We start from the raw sequence: 21,038 nt of genomic DNA on the forward strand, positions 1-21,038 counted from the left end.
CTCAGTTAGATCGGAACCATTTGGCCAGAGTTTCAGACCAGACAACTTCATATTTGATATGTCATCATAGTCCATAGGAGATGGCTAACAGGCACCCCTCCTCCCTAACATCCAGACACTAGTTCCCAGTGCTGGGCTGAGCCTTTATCCACCTAACCCTATCATCCTCACCTAACCCTACAACACCATCTTGTCTGTCCACCAGTTGGTGGAAAATGCAGATGAAACATTCTGCATTGACAACGAGGCCCTGTATGACATCTGCTTTTGCACCCTGAAGCTGCTCATGCCCACCTATGGAGACCTGAACCACCTGGTGTTGGCTACCATGAGCAAGGTCACCACCTGCCTGCACTTCCCTGCACAGCTGAATGCAGACCTGCGCAAGCTGGCCGTGAACACGGTGTCCTTCCCCTGCCTCCACTTCTTCATGCCTGGCCTTGCACCCCTGACTAGCCGTGCCAGCCAGCAGTACAATGCTCTTTCACTGCCCAAGCTCACCCAGCAGACGTTTGACACCAAGAACACGATGATCACCTGTGATCCCCACCATGGCTGCTACCTGATAGTGGCTGCCATCTTCCGAGGCCGCATGTCCATGAAGGAGGTGGATGAGCAGATGCTCAATTTGCAGAACAAATAGAGCAGCTACTTTGCAGAATGGATCCCCAACAACGTGAAGACACTTGTGTGTGACATCCCCCCACATAGCCTCACGATGTTGGCCACATTCATTGGCAACAACACGGCCATCCAGGAACCCTTCAAGCACACTTCAGAACAGTTCAATGCACAAGGCATTCTTGCACTGGTATACAGGCAAGGACATGGATGAGATGGAGTTCACTGAGGCTGAGAGCAACATCAACGACCCGGTGTCCAAGTACCAGCAATGCAAAGATGCCACTGCTGATGAACAGGGGGAATTTGAAGAAGTCTTGTGGAAGAAGAGGTTTAAGACTTCCCATTGCTAGCAGTGCAACAGGAATGCTAGAGCATGCCTACTGCTTCTCAAATAAATGGTGCTTTCCTGAGCTACTGTTGTCCTGCAGTGGGACCTTGCTATGTATCATCATGCTCAGCCTTCTCTGTCAGGAACTCACTGACGGTGAATGTAAAAATGCAGATTTCTTTTAAATGATTGTTTTAAAACCCTATTTGTATAAATAAAGAAGTATACATTTTATACCCTGAGCCCTTTTTCTTCTTTAGAATCCTTTTTATTCTTTCAGTGTATTTGAAATATAAATTTGGCCAGAAGGATTTAATCTTAGCAATATAGGACTGGTACTGAAGAGGAGTATTAAATTCATGGTTTTTCTGCTATTTTGAAGAAGAGGATGACAAGTGCCAATGTTGTTGTTTTTCCCCCTGGCCCAGTTTTATAGTTTTCAATATCTCGAAAGCATGCAAGTAGCAAAAAAGCAGTTTGAAGAAAAAGAAAACTAGATCCAGATGCTACTTCTCCTTCAGACAACCACAGGTTCTTGTCTCATATCCCATCAGAGGGATTTCAGTCACATTCCCCAGAAACAGTATCAGGAACACTGATCCCTGTGTTTAGAGTTCAATTGGCAATGAAGCAGTGCTCACAGGATGAGTGCAAGTTCCTGGTTGCCAGGGAAGTTTCTCAAGGTGTCTGGCAGCTTTAAGTACAGAAGTGACTCTAGCTGTTTGAGGAAGTGAGAGGCTGAGAAGCTGACCAGTCCCATAGTGTATAAAGAACTGCTTGACACAGTACTTCCAAGTCAAGGAGAGGAGGGGAAACATGGCCTGTCCCAATTACCCATTCTCATGTTCATTTTTCCAGCAGTCAAAGCTGTCTGAGGCCCACAGGGTGTTGTAAGGATATAAGGGATGGATGGATCTAGCCTGTTGGGTATGTTTACTTTACATGAGTGAAACAGAAATCTCAATTGCTTAGAACCTACAATAGCCAGGAAGAGGGTAAACACTTCTGTTTTCACTGGAGGCCAAATCAGTCACTGGTTATTTTTGCCAGAATCTTTCACTCTTCTTTAAGTGAGGCTCCAGGCAGGTTGTCTGTGCCAAGCATTCCTCCATGGCCACCAATAACCTGTAAGAGTACCTTTTTCTTCAGAAACAGGGCTATGGGAATACTGCAACTTATAGAAAGCTCTAAGGAAAAGGTACTTCTGGGTGAGGTGCAAGTCCCTTGTTGCTAGTAAAGTTGGGAGATGGTTTCCTCTACCAGGCCTGAGGTTGGGGTAGGGTGGGGAGGGGTGGGATAGAGATCTTTAAGCCAAGCTGATCTCACTCATTAGAAAGTAAACTGTCCCAGAGAGTGATCTGTGACTAGAAGCAGGTTGTTTTGTGTCCTTGCCCCAGGGAGATCAAAGTGCAAATAGCTTCCATTGTGGGAGTCCTAGGGAGGAAGTGTTGACACCCCTGGGTCTCTAGTCCTAGAACTGACCAGGTTGGATGACCTCAAATCTTCTAAGGCTGCTGGGTCAGAACTGAAGGCAGGCCTGGCCAAGGCACTCTCATTCCTCAGTGGGTTAAGGATTGAGGCCAAGCTGTGATGGAGGCACCACCCATCCTATCTACCAGTGTTTGACTAAGAACATTTTTGTTTTCTCTTAAGTACTCATTTATGAGTCTTTTCATGAGTCTTTTCTGGTGGCTTTGGCTTATTTCTTTACACTTTTGAAGAAGTAGTTCTTGGTTCATAATTAATGACTCATGCCTCACTCCTTAGAAAACTCCTGTTGATAATTTTACCAGTAGACCACCATGTATTTCTCAGGCATGACTTTTGTTTTCTCCTAGCCAGAGCTCTGCATTCATTGCCACACAAGCTAATGTGGAGGTGATTCCTATAGATAGGTGATTTTTTTGTCCAATTGCTAAGTGCAGCATCTCCCTTATTCTCATGTACCTTAGTAATTGTATCAAATACTTAATAGAGTTCTTGACAAGTATGATAAACAAAGTTCAGAGGTGAAGATGCAGCTCAGTGGTAGAGTACATCCCTGGCATGCACATGACTCTCAGTTCAGTCCCCAGCACCAAAAGGAGGAAAGGCAACAAATGTTAGGCTCAGGAGAGGATACATTAGAACTCATAGAAAAGCAGCACCCAGATTGGCAATGAGGAATTGTGAAATGAGGGGACATTGGTAGAATATTTGTAGGGGGAAAGAAGAGAGCCCCTTGATATGTGTACCCTTTTAGAAAGCAGAGGTAGAAACAGGGAATGAACCTCTGGTAGTCAGCCTAGGCCATAGAAGGAAGAAGCCATGACATGTATGTTACTTTAATGGGACCAGAGTGTAAAGTGGCACTACCATACCAGGCCATGGCCCAACAAGAACAGGTTTGTCAGAAAGACATTCTTGCATTGGAGAGATGTCTTTTGACCACTTTGGCCATGTTAATGATATTTCCTTATGCTGTTTCCCTTTTCCTTCCAATTTGTCGTACCTATTGCAGATCCTGTCCAGGAGACCCGTTCTCTCTAATCTTATTCTCTAAAAGTCTCCCAGTTTATAGCTTCACATATCCTAGACCAAAAAAGTATGGGGTAGATACTCTGTCAGACATAGATTGAAACTGAAAGGTATCTTTGAAGTAGACTTTGACAAGGTTCTGATATTGACAGTCTTGTGTTGATATGTGCGGTGATTGCAACCAGCTTCTGGTCTAATTCTGAGATGACAGTGGGAGAGAAATGGTGATAGGACATCATGGACCACTATGGTTTCAAACCCTTTGCAGGTACATCTCCATTCATGGATGTGCTATCAGCCAACATACAGATGTCTGTTAAAGGGGTGATGGCCGGGAAAAGGAAATTTATTGGCCACAGATGAGACCAGCCTTTGGACAAGTGGTTGCCTTTCAGTGTGAGGCAAAGAGTACCTACCTATACAGAGATATTTTTCAGGAAGCAAGATAATTCACTCACATCTTCTTATCCACAAAATAATCTGAGAATAACTCTGGAATCCCAGAGGTGGGAGTTATGTGCTTTGCATTTCTACACGACTGCTTTGCTTCATGGCTCTTTATGCTCTTCTGAAACCTCCTTCTGAGCTGGCCCACAATGTGCCCAGGAGGCAGGAATCAAAGGGGACTTGGAAGCTTGGCTGCTAATCACTCTGGCCACACTGACTTGGGGCTGTAGGCATGTGCTGGGGATCTGCTCTATTCTAATGGTATGGGCTCCAGTGGGAGCTTTGGTTCTTACCAGGAGAAGTTAACAGTGCCTCTGTTTTTGAGCCATCTCCCAGGTCAGGATGTCTTTATCTGCAAAGGCTTGAGCTTTGCCATATCTCTCATCATGACAGGTTCTTTCTTTCTTTCTTTCTTTCTTTCTTTCTTTCTTTCTTTCTTTCTTTCTTTCTTTCTTTCTTTCTTTCTTTCTTTCTTTCTTTCTTTCTGTCTTTCTTCCTTCCTTCCTTCCTTCCTTCCTTCCTTCCTTCCTTTCTTTCTTTCTTTCTTTCTTTCTTTCTTTCTTTCTTTCTTTCTTTCTTTCTTTCTTTCTTTCTTTCTTTCTTTCTTTTTCTTTATTTTGTTGGTCATGGGACTTGAACTCTAGGCCTAGGGGCTGTCTCTCTGTTCTTCAGCTCAAGTCTAGCTTTCTATCACTTGAGCCACAGTGCCACTTCCAGTTTTCTGGTGGTTTCTTGGAGATAAGTGTCTCAAGGCCTTTCCTGCCCAAGCTGGTTTTTTACTGGCATACTCAGATCTCTGCCTCCTGAGTAGCTAGGTTTATAGTCAAGGGCCACTGGTGCCCAGTTTGACAGGTTAATTATTTGCTAAACATAACAATGGCTGCATTCTGTCCTGGGAGAAGTTTCCCTATCATCCTACAACACTGATGGTCTTAGTGTTGTGGCAGAGCACACAGCAAGGGGGCTTTCTATGCATGCATATTGACTAATACCTGAAAAGGCAGCTTGCAAAGGCCAAGGAGATTGTTGTTGAAGAGATTGTTGTTCAAAAGCCCCTAGTGCTAGGAAGGCTCTGGAAATGCATACATCTCAACTTGCACTGGGCATTTCCAAATTTTAAGTTCTAGTGTTGTTTCTTTTCCTTTGTACACAGCTTGAGTAGGTTGTTCCAGACAAGGAAAGCTACCTACAGAAGGTCTGTGTGCTAGCTACACTCATACAGAACAAGCAGTTCAGGGCTTGATTTTTGGTACATTTTTAGACTGCAATCTCTTCACTGGTGAGGTTTTTTAATGTTTCCAAGATCATTTTAAATGATTTTTTGCCCTCTCACCATATCACTTAGGTTTCTATCCTAAGCTAAATCAGCAACAACAATAACAAAAACAACAGACTGGACTCACTTGTAAAGTAGTTAAAAGTGCCACCTGCTGTTCAAACTGCAGAAATACCCATTTCTTGTAACCTTCAGAGAAACAAAGGCTTTCTTTTTATTATTATGATTATTATTGTGAAAATACCATGCAGAGGGGTCTTTAAAATGCTTATAGTAGTCTGTACCCAAAGTGGTCCTTATCATTGGAACTTATGGTGACTTCACGGTGATAAAAGAAGTCCTGAGTGCCCTGAAAACAGCCACTGCCGATGACAGCAGGTCTATCTCAGTGCACCCGGCAGCATCTTCTATTGTGGCCTGGACTTAATTTACTTCATAGACCATCTCACAGATGATAGAAAGAGAAAAGGCACCAAGATGGCAGATGCAATCAGGTTTGCAGAGCCAATGTGTTTGCATCGGGGTTGGGGTTAGTTTTCCAAGTACTAGAACTGAAGATCACAGCCCTGCATAGGCTTCAATGTCAGTCATTTAAGTCAGTTGACTCAATTAACTCATCTGCTCTTTCTATGAGTCTGACATTAATGACTGCTTATCAGAGGCCAACAACTGAAACCCAGCAAGTGCTCGGCATGTTGGCTAAGAGTGCTGTATAGATAATGTACAGCTGCATGGTACTTGTGCTGTACACTTCTTCTATGCTTCCCCAAATTCTAAATATTTCTAGTAGAGAGGAAAAAAGCTGAATCAGCTAATGAACACATCTTACATCTGTTGGGTTGTTTTAATAGTACTATGATTTGATTGGACTCAAAGCCTCATACATGCTAGGCATGCATTCTACCACACCTCCTGCCCCCTTTTTGCTTTAAGTATTTTAAGTAATTTTTGGGCTTTGCTCTTCCCTCACATACACCTCCCACAGAGCTGGGATTTCAGGAATGAACCACCTAGCCAGAATAATTTGTTGAGATAAGGTCTGCTTGCTAAAACTTTGCCTAGACTAGCCTTGGATCTCAGTCTCCCCCATCTCTGTTATTCCCCAAAATAACATACCTATGGTTTGAAATATTATAATCCCATTATTATTCTGAGTTCTCAGATGTGGTGCTAGAAGGCATTGCCTTCTTACTTGACTTGAAATTATAAACCTTCATCAGTGGACATAATTCTGCTCTAGACTATCAGAACCTCATATCAAAGTGTAGACACTGCTCATTGTTAAATCATAGTTCAGGATATGTTGCATGTCTTTAAGCCTCACTTTTTACACACACACACACACACACACACATGCACACACATACACACAAACACACACACATACCATTGTCTTCAGTGGTGACTTTGTACATCTTCTGTGAGACCACCTGAGTTCTCTCTTATGCATCTTAGAGCTTTTCTTACCAATCTTGCTGCTCTCCAGTCTTCTCCCTCCTCAGGTGTCCAGTCTCTGCCCTTGACAGTGGCTGAGGCTTGTAGTACTGGGATTAGAGAAAGAGAAAAGATAGATACAGATATTTAAGTAGAAACCTCATCTCTTGCACTTTTGGGTGATTTTAGATGCTTGTTTTCATCAGATCCTCACTCCTATTACTTCTCCCAGCCTCCCAATGCCATGTCCTTCTCCTGGATTCCACAGAAGGCTCAGCTGATATTATAGGAAACTGAAACATTGTGCTTCTGTGAAACCTGCATTGCTGCTGCTTTGAGTAAATGTATTTTTATCAGCAATAATTTTGCTTAATGGAATATGGGAGAATCAGAAAAAACTACTTATTTAAAGCAGTTTCACTTAACCTTTCTCTTACTCAGTTTATTTAAATTAACTTTATATGCCTATGAGGGACATTACACAAAACAATCTTTCTATGTATTGTATTTTTGCTTGTTTCTGTGGTATCATGACTCAAATTCCTTAAACTTTTTGAGGCAAAGATCTTCATTGTGGCAAATATTCAGAATGGAAGGAAAGGGAAGTCAGAATGGAGATCAATTAACATCTTACATCATCCCATCATCCACTGTCCAGGGCTGCTATTTCCACTATTGGAATTGATGATACCCAGTTTGCAGATTCATTGTCATGAAATGGCCCTTACATCATTGATAAAACTGAGTATCTTGGGTTCCCTTTATAGCATTGGACTTTTGATGTCTGCATACTATGTGTCTGAAGGACCCAAGAGCAAGCTTATCTCCACAGAAGTGAGGTCTCCTCTCATGATAGAGTGAGATAATGTGCAGACTTTCCAAAGGAAGAGGCTATTACTCAGCACTCCTATATTACAGGATTTGGAGAGAGAACAAAACAAACCCGTAAACTGGCCCTAGAACTTGACCTCTTCCTACTCATTCCTTTCTTCTTCAGATAATAAAGTTGAGTAAGCTGAGGAAGGAAGCACACTACCTCCTAATTCAAATTTTGTTGCCTGGTTTCTCCAGACAATTCCTACACCCTTCCATGAGGGTTTGACCTAACATCTGATCTTGTCAAGTGTCTTCTCAGAAGGAATTCTATTGAATAATAATGTCTTCAAAAACTAACTTTGTGGAAAATCTTTCCTTCCCTTCCATATCTAAGACAGCCTTTAACTCAGTTCACAGATAATCCAGTGGGAACAAATACAAATTGAGTATGCTGCATTGTACACCTATTAATGTTTATGGGCTTTAATATTAAGTTTTAAAAGATAAGTATAAAAACCAGGAGCCTGCTGGTTCATGCCTGTAATCCTAGCTACTCAGGGTGCTGAAATCTGAGGATTGTAGTTTGAAGCCAGCTGAGACAAGAAAGTCCATGAGACTCTTATCTCCAATAAACTACTAAGAAAAAGCTGGAAGTGGTGTTGGGATTTAGTTGGTAGAACACTAGCCTTGAGCACAAAGAGGCTCAGAGACAGTGCACAGGCCCTATGTTCAAGCCCCATGGCTAGCAAACACAACCGCATGTATACTTAACAAAACTGTACACATTTCCTCTTTAGGTCCATCATGATCTCCTACCACTAGCCACACTGCCGCTGGATTTTTGTAGTTCATGATCGTACAGCTTTGTGGACTGGAGAGGTCTCTCCTGACAGGTTATTTCTACAAAGATTTGGTGGGTGGCTGTGTTTTAACAAACTGAGTTTCTGTTCAACTCATGTTTACAAATGAGTTTACACATCATCATTGCACCCTTCCTCTGAGCAGGGCTGCTGATGAATTTAGCATGGACCTCTGAAATAGAGACATAATTTCATTTGACATTATTATCATTCCAGGCAAAAATTGAAATTCCAGTTATAAAACAATGTATCAATCCTATTGAAATCCTGGTATTGATTATCCTCAAAGACTTTGAAACCAGAATTTTTTTTAATCTTGAAAATGTAGTACAGAGGGGTTACAATTACACGAGCAAGGTAATGAGTACATTTCTTTTTTGGGGGGTGGGGAGTCCGGTCGTGGGCCTGAACTCTGGGCCTGGTCGCTGTCCCTCAGCATTTCACCTCAAGGCTAGCGCTCAACCACTTGAGCCACAGCACCACTTCCAGCTTTTTATTTCTGCTTCTGTGGTGCTGAGGAATCAAACCCAGGGCCTCATGCATGCAAGGCAAGCTCTGTACCACTGAGCCACCTTCCCAGCCCAAATGAGTACATTTCTTATCAAGCATTGTTCCCTCCTCCTTTGTTTCCCTTACCATCCCTTCCCATCTCCCTCCCCATACCACGCCAGAGTTGTAAAATTCATTTTTCGACATAACATCTTGTACATCTCATTGTTGCAATGGGTTCACCTGTATCCCTGTTTAAACAATTTGTTTTTTTCCCTTCCCCTCCACAAATTATAGCAACATCAAATACAGTGAAAACAGGGATTATACTGAGGAGGAGGGACATAAAAAACACAAAACAATCATCTTATAAATATGTTTAAAACAATAGCAAGAAAGAAAAAATATGAGTCCTTATCTTGGGATTCATTTCACCTAACATCAACTCCTCTGAACATTTCTGCTTGTCTCAGACATATACTAGTCATTGCAAATAAGGGAAACCATGGGACCTGTGTTTCTTTGGGCTTGAGATGAGAATTTTTTATGTATGTACAAATATATCATGGGAGAAGCATGGAATCATGGACAGTTTTTTTATTCTTATGTTTTCATGTACCACAGCTTTATCGTTAAACTCCATTGTGAGCTTTCAAATAATGCCTTGGGCCATCTCATTTAGAAACCTTAGATATTAGTGTGGCTTATTCTTTTAAAGGATCAATTCTTGCATAATGCAAAACATTACTTACCTTGGGGGCAATTGGCAAGGCTGAGATGAGGTTGGCCTCACCTAATGGACTACACCTCACACCAATTGCTGGAATCTGCATCTGCAAGCCCTGTTCTCCTGTGTTCCTTACAAACCTCCCAACCTCCCTCCTTACAATATAATCTAGCTGGAAGCAGTGACTCACATCTGTAATTCTAGCTACTCAAAAGTCTGAGATACATCCAGAGGATTTGTGTTAAGACCAGATCAATTAGAAAAGTCTGTTAAAATTGAGCCTCCAATGATTAGTACAAACAGGACTGAAAGTGTGATTCAAGTATTCAAGTGCCAGCCAACTAAGCAGAAGACCCTGAATTCAACTGCAGGACTTGCACAGGGGTGGGGGGGGAAGGGAGGGGGAGGGGAGATGCAGCACTATATTCAATCTTGATCGTATTCAGAGGATGAGGAACTAGTAGGAAGTGCCTCAATAGCTGTTGTCAGTCAAGCTCTGGCTTAGAACTCTGTATATGAAAAGTTTTAGTTATTCTTCAATGGTCAGGCTCAAACTACCTATAAAAAAATCACTTTATATGTATGCAGGTATAAGTTTATGCTTTGATCTACTCTGTGAAATCAGAACAAGAGACTACCTGAAAACAGAATCAGCTGTATGGTGGGGAGGAAGAAGCAGATTCCCTATATAGTATAGCATCAACCTCCCTGGAACTACAAAGCCTATAAAACAAACTCCAGCACAGCATTGGTTGTGTTTTATGGCAAGTTCTTGTCCCCTGCAAAGGCCTCCCTCTCCCATGTCTGCTTTGCTCTCCAATTTCCTGTGGCAGTAGCATCCAACAACACATAATGGGATACAGGCATTGAGATGCTTGCTGATCTTTATTTCCAACCTTATGTCTTAAATTAGCTTATCTCCATGTCCATAAGTTAATTTAGTCCAGTTTATAAGACCTAAGAAAATACGTGTTTCCAATTCAATGTGTAAAGTCTTCTTGCAGGGGCAGGTTATATCCCTTAGTCAATAACCCTTCAGTCAGTACCAGACAATCTTAGTGCCAAGTTCACTCTGAATTTTCCCTTTTCTTGGATACAAGAACTCCCTAAAGTCAGTATGATCCTTGGGTCTTCAAAGAGAGAAAGTTGGAAATGCTATATGCAATAGTCAGAGTGGCCAAGAGCCACTGTAAATATGAAAGCCCTTCTGGCTATGTCACCTACAACTGGTGGTAGCAGCGACACCTGTGTAATATCCAGGCTGTAGGTAAGCCTTTACAACCTGCAGCAGGTAGATCCACAGTCTACCTTTTCTGGGAGGAGGCTTTTTAAGAAATCTTAATTTTTATGATTTGCATAGTTTCTGCTTGGCAACTTCCAATCTAGAATAGATTTTTGTCATCTGCTCACATATGCAATGTTTTTACTTTTCCCTGTGTACTTTTTTTAACTTTAGAAACTTAGTAAATACTTTCATGCAGTTTAAGAAGCCTAATTTTGTAGCAGTAAAAGGCCCAGCCATTGGACTAGGAGCAGCCACATGGCCTCTTTGTGATGTGGTTTGGACCAAGGAAAAGTCTTGGTTCCAAACACCTTGTACCCCCATAGGACAGAATCCAGATGGCTGCTCTACTGATATCTTTCCCAAGGATATGGGAGGCACATCTGTGAGCACCTTGGTTAAAAACTTATTTTAGACAATGTCCTAAGAACCTGTGCTTTGGGTGTTGTTTCACTCAGGGTATCTTGTGTGTTCTCTGGGGACATTTCATCAAACCCACTTGGTTCATGTAGTGCTGTAATACTTCCCAGGAGAAGGCCTTTCCTCCCATGAGGAGCCTCCAGATTTACCTAAATCACACTGATACCCAGTTTTCAATCAAGAATTTTCTTTTACTTCACTTTAAAATCTGCCCTTTTAAAGTGGCAGTGGGAGGCCATGCACTAGTGGCTCACACACTAGCCTTTTGGGAGGCTGATACCAGAATTGCAGTTTGAAGCCATTGTAGGCAGAGAAACCCAAGAGATTCTTATTGCAATTAGCCTGGAAAAAGCCACTAGGGATCAGTGGCTGGAATGGTAGAGTGCCAGCTTTGAACAAAAAAGAGCTAGGTAAAGAGCCAAAGGCCCTGAGTTCAAGTCCTATTATACACAATATCCCCTGCACCCGTACCCACACACCTTCCCCAACAAACACACAAAGCAATTAGGGAGCAAACTTGCACAAATAAAAGAAGCAGGGAGAGGGGTTCAATATAATTTTGTGGCTCATTTTTTTCACTATTTAAATTGGTCCATTCATGATGAGAGATTGTGTTTGTGTTTTCTCAATTACATATACCTTGTTCCTTAGTTCTAGAGACAGACTGAGAGTGTTGGCAGAGAGGAGAATCCACAAAGATTGAATTCTGTTGAAGAGAGGGACTGGATGTCAGATTGGATAGGGGACAAGTGCAACTCCTCCAGCTCCACCACTGAGTGTCCCATAGTTTGACCTGGCCAATTGGCATGATGCTGTCTTTGTACCCATCAGTGTGGGGAGTTCAGGAAGACCATTGTGTCATGGAAAATGACTGTAGCTGAGGGAGTTGCGGAAGGAACTGACAGCCCACAGCTGAAGTAACAGGATCTCCGTTTGGGGTTCACAGCTAAGTTTACTTCCTCATGTAGAAATATCCAGTATCCAAGGGTATCACTTGCTTGGGGAGCCTACAATGAGGGGAGATAGTACAATTTCAGGCAATCTTGGGAGCAATTAGAGTACAATGAAGAAGAAAATGTGTGTCTCCTCTCTGAAATTCCAGAGGGTAAGAGCAACTGAGGAGAGGAAGCTGTCAGTCACTGCTGAGTTGGTAGGGTTGAGAAGGAAGGCACATTGGAGCTGGGAGTCACATGTGTAATCCTAACTATTTAAGATGCTGAGATTTGGATGATCATTATTCAGGGCCAGCCCAAGCCAAAAACTGGGTGACATCTCCTCTTAAGCTATCAATTAATATCAACTTCACTACAACAGGAAGCTTAAAATAGGTGAGTCCAGGCCCAGGCATGTACCTGGATAGGAAGCAAGACCATAACTAAAAAATGAGCAGCACAAAATAGGCATATAGCTCACCTACCTAGCAAGTACAATACTCTGAGTTCTAACACGAGTACCATGAACAAGGTTAAGCATGGTGACCTCGGTGCCCCAGTGTGATTCACTGAGATTGCTGCAGCATCTGTTGCTCTGTAGGCTCCTGCCAAAGAGGAACAGTCCATCGACATCCCTCAATCTATGCCTACCAAGACAGCAAATGCTGAGCAGAACCCCTCACGATGGCCAAGGATGGAGGTTTAGTTGGAACTTTGGCCCCTCAAAGGGGAGGAGAGCAACGATCTGCAGGACCAGATGGACTCCTGAGTGAGAGAAGGGCAGAAGGAGGCAATGTTGAGGTTGGTACGGGGTTTGTGTTTAATGACTAATATGGATTCAGTGGAAATGTTCTGACTTTGATTAACATGTTTTATGACATGTGAATCAAGGGAGAGCTAGGGCAGTGAGGGAAACACACTTGTGTAAATTTTCCATAGGTTGAAACTTACTCTAAAGTCTAAGTTGTTTTTGAAAACTGAAATGTAGAGAAGTTGATAAAAGAGCACAGCTGCCCAGTACTGGCACTGTTCTCTGTAGATTTACCTGCCCTATCCATCCCTCTACTGGTGGGTACTTGTCCCCAGGGTGCCTCATACCCCATCCCAGTGTGCTGCTCAATCCAGAACAGCTGCTGTTGGGCAGGGAGGATCAGGAAACCCTGATGCACTCATGTGCCAACAGTGCCTCCTTCCCTTGGAGGCACAACACAATCCAGAGCTCTGCAGCACCCTATCATTGCTATGAATTGGAGTCTCCAACACTTGGGCTTTGCCTGCATTATTCCCCCACACCTCTAGACCAGCCTTTTGGGGACTTCTGAGACCTGGAAGATAAGAAAGGGAGGCCTGGAGGCAGCATCTCTTCCCATTGGAGCACTGAGTTTGCCACAAGGACCTAACAGGCTGAGAATCTTGGGAATGAACAATGCAGGGTGGCTAAACTTTGATACTCTCTGCTAACATGTCAGGCATTTACTGACATTTATATTCTAGCCCTCTGTGTCCACCAAACCATGGCCATTTGGGGTGTGTGTGTATGTCTGATAAGTCAGAAAGTGATTGCTAGCAAACAAGAATGACCAGTGCTAATGGGTTCATATGGTTGACTGTACTGGCCCTTTATGAGAGATCTCTGGTAGATCTGAATGTGATGTTGCAGTTGACAATTCTTTCCATCAACCCATCCCTCTATTTATCATTCAATTCACATCCTACTCCCTACTTTTCCAGCTCTCTGACCAGCAGTCCAGGTTAACACTCAGTACTGTTCAGCCCCAATACTTTGACATCAAGTAGATGACCAGTGCAGTCCCATTTGGGGTTATTTTCCTCTTCTTGTCACTATAGGATGATACTGTAAGAAAGTGGCCAGTCCCCTCCTTGGCTTGCATACCCACACTGTCTGACCACAACAAATCAATTTCTATAAGCTCATAAGTTCTTAGTAAGTATGAAGGTGTCTTCTCAGAAATTGCATGCCATGTTTTAGGCTCCTGTCTTTCTTCACCTGTAGCCTAGCATACCTTCCTTGGGCAGATTACTGAGTTTTTCTGAAACTTTGCCAGCAATTTGAGAAGAGTAAGGGTTGGACTCAGGTCTCAGCCTCCTACTTTCCTGATATCCAGGAGTCCCACACGTACAAGAGAGTATTCTGCCCTCACCTGGGATGTCCATGTTTAGCACATGATGGTATCGCATCAGGTCCCATAGTGGTCCACCTGGCATTGAAATGCTTTTTTGTCCATTTTACTATGCTGTGTCCACCTATCCCTACCTGATTAAGGGTAGATCTTTAAGCTCATTGTGAGTTATTATTGAAGAAGGTGACTTGCTAGCAATTAAATGCTAATTCTACCACTAAAGAATCCTTATTTCCAGGAAAATGTTAAGATCATTGTAAACAATAATCTGGGGGAATGTGTGGAGGTGCAATGGTATGGGAGGATGAGGGTCAACTAGAGGAAAGACTAAGTAAATATGGATAGGTAAACACCATCAAACCAAATGGCATTTTGGAAGTGGAATCTTTGTAATGAATGTTGACAGTGGTAGAATTCTTGATGGTTCATTGTGTTTGGAAAGATAAAAATTGGTTTGAAGTCTCTGCAACATAAGCATGTGCAACTTAATATTATCAGTGTACACAACAAGTGCACGAGTACGTGAAGTTGTACACATACACACACATACACAAAGTTGGAATTGAAGAGATGTTATTAGTACAGACCTAGGACTAAAGGACCTGTGCTACAAGCAGCACAAGGTGACCTATACTATGACAGCTCTTGCTCATATTGTATGCTCACCGTAAGCCATACTTCCAGCCCTTCTTTTGCGATTATTTTGAAGGTGGGATCTCAAGACTTTTCTGCTTAGGCTGGTCTCAGAGCCACCATCCTCCAGATTTAAGCCTACCTATTAGCTAAGATCACAGCTATGAGCCACCAATCCTGGCCCACTGCTTGTGTGTTTAAGTGGAAAATGGTTAACAGGGGGCTGGGAAGGTGGTTCAGTGGTAGAGTGCTTGCCTTGCATGCATGAGGCCCTGGGTTCGATTCCCCAGCACCACATAAGCAAAAAGAAAAAAAGCCAGAAGTGGCGCTGTGGCTCAAATGGTAGAGCACTAGCCTTGAGCTGAAGAGCTGAGGGACAGCGCCCAGGCCCAGAGTTCAGGCCCTACAACCGGACCAAAAAAAAAAGAGAGAAAGAAAAGAAAAGAAAAGAAAATGGTTAACAGCCTTGAATCAGTCATGTCATTCACACTCTTGGCAAAATTCAGGAACTCCTTTTATTGTCTTGCACATCCAGTCATTTGGAAAAGTGAAAAGCACAAGTCAGGAAAGACTCCCTAGTAACAAACAGATGTGTATGGAGCTAGCTGGGAAGATGGACCACCATGACAGTGTGCTGGCTAGAGACAGATGGCTCCAGTTAGACCAGATGGAGAGAACCAGATAAGGGCATGAATAGAATGTAATGGAAGAGAACGATGTTAGAGCTATTGGCTGACTTTCAAAGGGCAGAAAACAAAAAGAAATAATGAGACTAGGCATGGTGGTACATGCCTATGATCTGCATACAAAGGTAGCTTAGCCCAAAGTCCTACTTAGATTAGACCCTATCTCAAAAAAGAGAAGTTACTGAGAGAACAGAGTGGAACCACTATCACTGAGTTATCTGGGAAAATTCAGTGGTCCTAGGGCCCTTCTCCTTTATCCACTCTCACTTGTCTGCCTTAAAAAACTGACTTAATATAAAGAACAAGGTTTAGTGAGATTTCTGATAAATGTTTACTTATAGTAGATCCTTTTCCCCCAAGGAGAGGCTGCTTAGTCAACCTGTGGATTAGCAGAACATTCCACACTCTTCAGATGCTTATGACCTGTCCAAGACTGTGCTCAAATGCCAGCCTCACTTAGGGTGATGTTCAGAACCTTGCAAGGCTTTCTGCTGAGGAACAGGTCCCCTGCCACTGTGTTCATCCTTCTTGCCTCTCTTGAAGGGTGGTGAGTCAGCCATACCCGTGCCCTCCAGCATTAGCTCTTGTGCTATGTGCACTGCGTGGAAGTAAAAAAGCAGTGGAAACTGTAGTGTCCTGTGGGCAATTTTCATGAAGATTTCATCTCTTGAAAAGGGAGACTCTACCCACTGCTTGTTTACCTGAAGCCCAGAAGCTCTGGGTCTGGTTTTCAGCACTGCCAGGGAAACACAGAAGGAAGTCATCATTTCGACCCATTCTCCCCTCCTCACCCTGCATGAGCATCTGGGAGCCTGTTGTTGGAATGGTAAATCCAGACACTTTCCTCTGAAACCAAAATGAAAACCTGGGACAAAATTAAAGTCAGTGTAAAGTGAATAAGCATGTATCGATTTATACACTATTACATGTTGTAAAAACAAAAGAATGTTCACTTCCTTCATGCAGTCATTCGAAGTCATGTGTCAGACTCACTCAGCATGGCAATAATTTTGGGAACATCAAAGTCCTGGCTGCTTTGTCTCTTATAGTTATATCCACATGGTGAAATGTGATATCCAGAAGTAATAGCTCAGCCATTAGAACATGGGCTCTGTCTCAGGAACAAGTCACTTTTTGTAACTCAGAGAGGAAAAGAAACCCCAGACAGCCATTCTATGCCTGGCTCACTTCCATAAGATTAACAATTACTTGGCCTTATTTATGGCTCATTTTCTTGCATATGAAGAGTTCACACATGGGAGCTGGCTTTAGAGGATAGAGTGCAGATAAAGGAAGTTAAAACAATAACCTCAAACACAAAGTAGACCTTTTCTAGTTCACATTTTTGGAGTCCATATGATTCTGAATGAGGTTATGTCTTTCTCATAATAGCTCAACCCATCTGCCCATTGGATCATGACTCTACACAATTCATAATTAGTGTCTACTAGCACATGTGCCACAGGATCTGGGGTTTGTGAGTAACCATCCTCATTGTTGACATTGGGGGATGAGGCTCCCTCTGTCTGCTTGCATCATGTTTCACATCTCAACACTCTCCTTCCTTTCAGGCCAATGAAATGATGCTCAGTGGTTGGAAGCTGACCTCACAGGAGACTTATGGCAAAGGCCTGGTCTCCCAGGTTTCTGGCCAGGGAAGTCATGGTTCTAGTCATGGAGCTTGCTTCCTGTAATACAGTTGTTCATGTAGTTGTTTCTTTTACATGTTAGTTTTTAAAAAAATAAAACCTTGGGTTGGGAAGGTGGCCTAGTGGTAGAGTGCTTGCCTAGCATGCATGAAGCCCTGAGTTTGATTCTTCAGTAACCACATATCCAGAAAAAGCTGGAAGTGTTGCAGTGGCTCAAGTGTTAGTATGCTAGCTTTAAGCAAAAAATGCTTAGGGACAGTGCACAGGCACTGAGTTCAGGCCCCAGGAATTGCAAAAGTGAACAAATTGTCGATCAGCTTTTACCACTTCAGGCCATAAAAAAGGGTAACAAGGCTCAGGACTGTTGCTACAAGAGTTCATGTCTTCCCACAAACAGAGGGATAAGGCTCCTGTCTCTCACTTTCCAGTACCCAGAAAACCCTAAAATGGTGAATGGATCAATAAAATGTGGTATACATGTATGAGGTTACACATATATATATATATGTATGTATGTATGTATGTATGAGGTTACATACATATATATATGTATGTATGTATGAGGTTACATACATGTATACCACATTTTATATACATATATGTATATATAGATATAAATATATATACATATATATGTGTGTATATGTACATATATACATATATACATATATATAAATGTATGTATGAACACACACACACACACACACACACACACACACACACACACAAACAGAGAGAAATCCCACTCATCCATCAGAGAGCATGATAGACTACCATTTGTAATAATGTGGAAAGACTGGGAAAGAATTATATTATGGGAAGTAATCCAGACCCAGAGAACACAAGCTGCATGGTTTCCCTTATTTGTGGCTGCTAGAATGTTCCAATAAACTCAAAAGCAAATACATTCAGTTGTATGCTAATAGTTACAGATGAATTAACTGAAGTATAGTAGACTCAATGAAGAGCAGAAATAGTGTGGTATTTTTTCCTCTAAAGAAATGTTTAATGGTCTGCCAAGAAAACAAAAACTCTCAAAGTTTGTCTGGCAATCCATTCACTTGTTAATAACTTAGTAATTAAGGATGCTCTCACCAGAGTGGGCAAGAGTAAACGTAGTAGTCACACACATTTTTTGACTAAAATTCCAAAGCTTACTGACATCACAAATAAATGTATCATGTTTAAAATTTTAATCTATTTCTATTTCCTGACTTGCCACACCAAGAATTATTGTCTTACAAGGGAATATGAAATAAAAACATCCATTTGTGGAAATGAACATGAGATTAGTTGTTCTTTCTTAGAAGTTTGTCTCAATGAAAACAAAGAATTAAACTTAAATGCTGAGGAAAATAAATGTTATTACTTCATTATACCATAAAAGAATGTAAACTGTGAGCAAGGTAAATATGACAGGCAAAAATAAGGCAAATAATAGAGTTTCAGTGAAGTAAATTTCTTTTTTCTCATTGCTATCTAAAACTCTCCATCTCTGTGTTCTTCTAGTACACAGCTGAGAATCTTGCAGACCTCTTAAGGACCAGAGCAGAATGGACAATCTCCACACAGGCCAGATGAACACAGTGAGTTGACAAGTACCCAAGGAGTGGGTGTTTCAATATGGAAAACTGTTGGAATAATTATTGTTTCCTCATAATCCAGACAAATGTTCACGCCAAGGTCCAAAAATGTCGAAGTCAGGCTTATAAAGGCCACAGGTGAAAAAGAAATAATCTAACATGGAAGTTAAATGTTTCAAACAGGAATGTGGTAATGCATGACTGTAATCCTAGAACTCTGGAATGTGAGGCAGGAGGATCTTCACTTTTAGTCCAGCTAGGCAATAAAGTCAGGTCCTGCCTTAGGAAGCTCAGGTTTCCTACTATCACTTGCCAAAGAATAACTACTTGCACTAGAAGCACCATCTGAAATTTCCATGGCACCCTCTTCATCTTCACATTCACTGCTTTTACTGGTTTCTTCTCTGTCACTGTCCATTTTCTAGTCAATCAACTGCAGTTCATCTCCCTTGGCCCTATCTTCTTTCTGTACACAAATTGTTCCTGCCAATAGTTCCAATCCCATTGTTTCTCTGTATTTTAAACAGTGTCCTATCTTCATCTGATTGATCATTTTCACTGGATCTCCATGGTATACTTGTGAGCTCAATTACTAGATGTGGTTGTTTCTTTGGTCTTGGAGATAATTCAATATTTCAATAATTCAATATTTCAGATGTCTTGAAATTCCTCTCCAAACTTGAGCCATGCTTCAGAGAGGGAAGCATCAGCTGTGCCCACTTTCCTAAGACTTGTTCTTCTGACCTGTGGTGGACTCTTTTGAAAAGGATGGGTACTCTATGTCCCACTTCCTTTTCCACTTGGATCTGCTGGTGCCATCACCAGAGACATAGTATCAGCCTATGAGAGAATAAGACAAAAACCAATAAAGGAATCACAAGGAAAGTATATGGTGTTCAGTGTGAAAATAGAAAATTCATAGTGAAGCAAAACTTATGCAGGTCAAACCTCCATTTTCAGAGGCCATGAAGGTCAAGCCATCATACTAGTTCTTCATGTCTGTGTGTAACATATATCCTCATGCTCTTCTGTGGTCATGTAGATCATACAGACCACCAGGAGTCACTGGAAGTACAGGACACATTGGTGCAGGGGTGGAGGGGTTCTCCTGGAGGCCTTTTTTGGCACTGACAGGCCAGCGATGAGGGCAAGAAGGAGGCAGCAGTAGTTACAGGGATTACTGCCAATTATTAGATATTAAATTATGTCTCCATTTAATGATGTGTCCCAGTTGAACAATTAATAAAGCATTAATTAATAATTACTCAATATCCCATTATTGTTTATCATATATGTACATATACACATATATATTTACATATTTTATAGAATGAGACAGATGTCTTATATAATTAAATTATGCATCATGTGTCACTACCTATTATTCGATATTTAATTATGTCTCCATGTAATTTTTTATTCTGGTAATGCTTAATAAAATATTAATAAAACTTAATACACTTCCTATAATTGTTGCATCTAATTTAATATAGAATGATTCACTAATTCAACCCTTTATCATTTATTGTATTGACAATTATTCCACCTATGACATTTATTACATTTATGACATCCTATTACATAGCATATAGATTTGCATCCAAATTATACATCCTACCTGACACTCAGCACTTTCAAAGAAAAAGAAAACATGTCATGCTTAGCTTCTCACTCCAAGATTATACTTTTGGCAGTGCTGGGATCTAAATTCAGGGCCTAGAAGTTCATGAATGGGTGATAGTAAGCACAGCAGCCAATTCAGCTCCTAGCCAGTTGCCAGGCCCTGAAATAGAGCCCCATCTGTTGACTTAATATTGTGCTTAGTGTAGCTATTCATTAAATTTTTTGTTTCATTCATCTATTTGCCATTTATTTTATTGACTGTTATTACACATGGAATATTTATTACATTTATTACAGAGGATATAGATTTGCCTGTGTATGAAACTTCACATCTGACATCCAGGACTTTCACAGAAAAGGAAAACATGTGTCACCATGGGCTTCTTACTCCACAATTCAATTTTTGTGAGTGCTGGCATCTGAACTCACAGCCTACAAGGCCCAATTCATGAATGGGTGAGTGTCAGCATGCCAGCCTGGTGCATATTGAGCCCACAAGTAGTTTCCATCACCTGAGATCGAGCCCCAGGGTTTGAAAAATAAGAACAGATTAACATGCAGATGGTAGTGC

The 21,038-nt window shown here is 41.7% G+C and overlaps 2 pseudogenes; both read left to right on the forward strand.

Annotated features, from left to right (window-relative positions):
• LOC138834981 (tubulin beta-2 chain-like) overlaps nt 1–974 on the forward strand; it is a 45,407-nt pseudogene extending 44,433 nt beyond the window's left edge.
• A 2,771-nt stretch (nt 975–3,745) lies between these two features.
• On the forward strand, nt 3,746–18,842 carry LOC138834982 (chromodomain Y-like protein; annotated as a pseudogene).
• Nucleotides 18,843–21,038: the final 2,196 nt, after the last annotated feature.

Source organism: Dipodomys merriami, unplaced genomic scaffold (assembly GCF_024711535.1).
Source record: "Dipodomys merriami isolate MVZ:Mamm:240054 unplaced genomic scaffold, mDipMer1.0.p SCAF_220, whole genome shotgun sequence".
NCBI lineage: Eukaryota > Metazoa > Chordata > Mammalia > Rodentia > Heteromyidae > Dipodomys > Dipodomys merriami.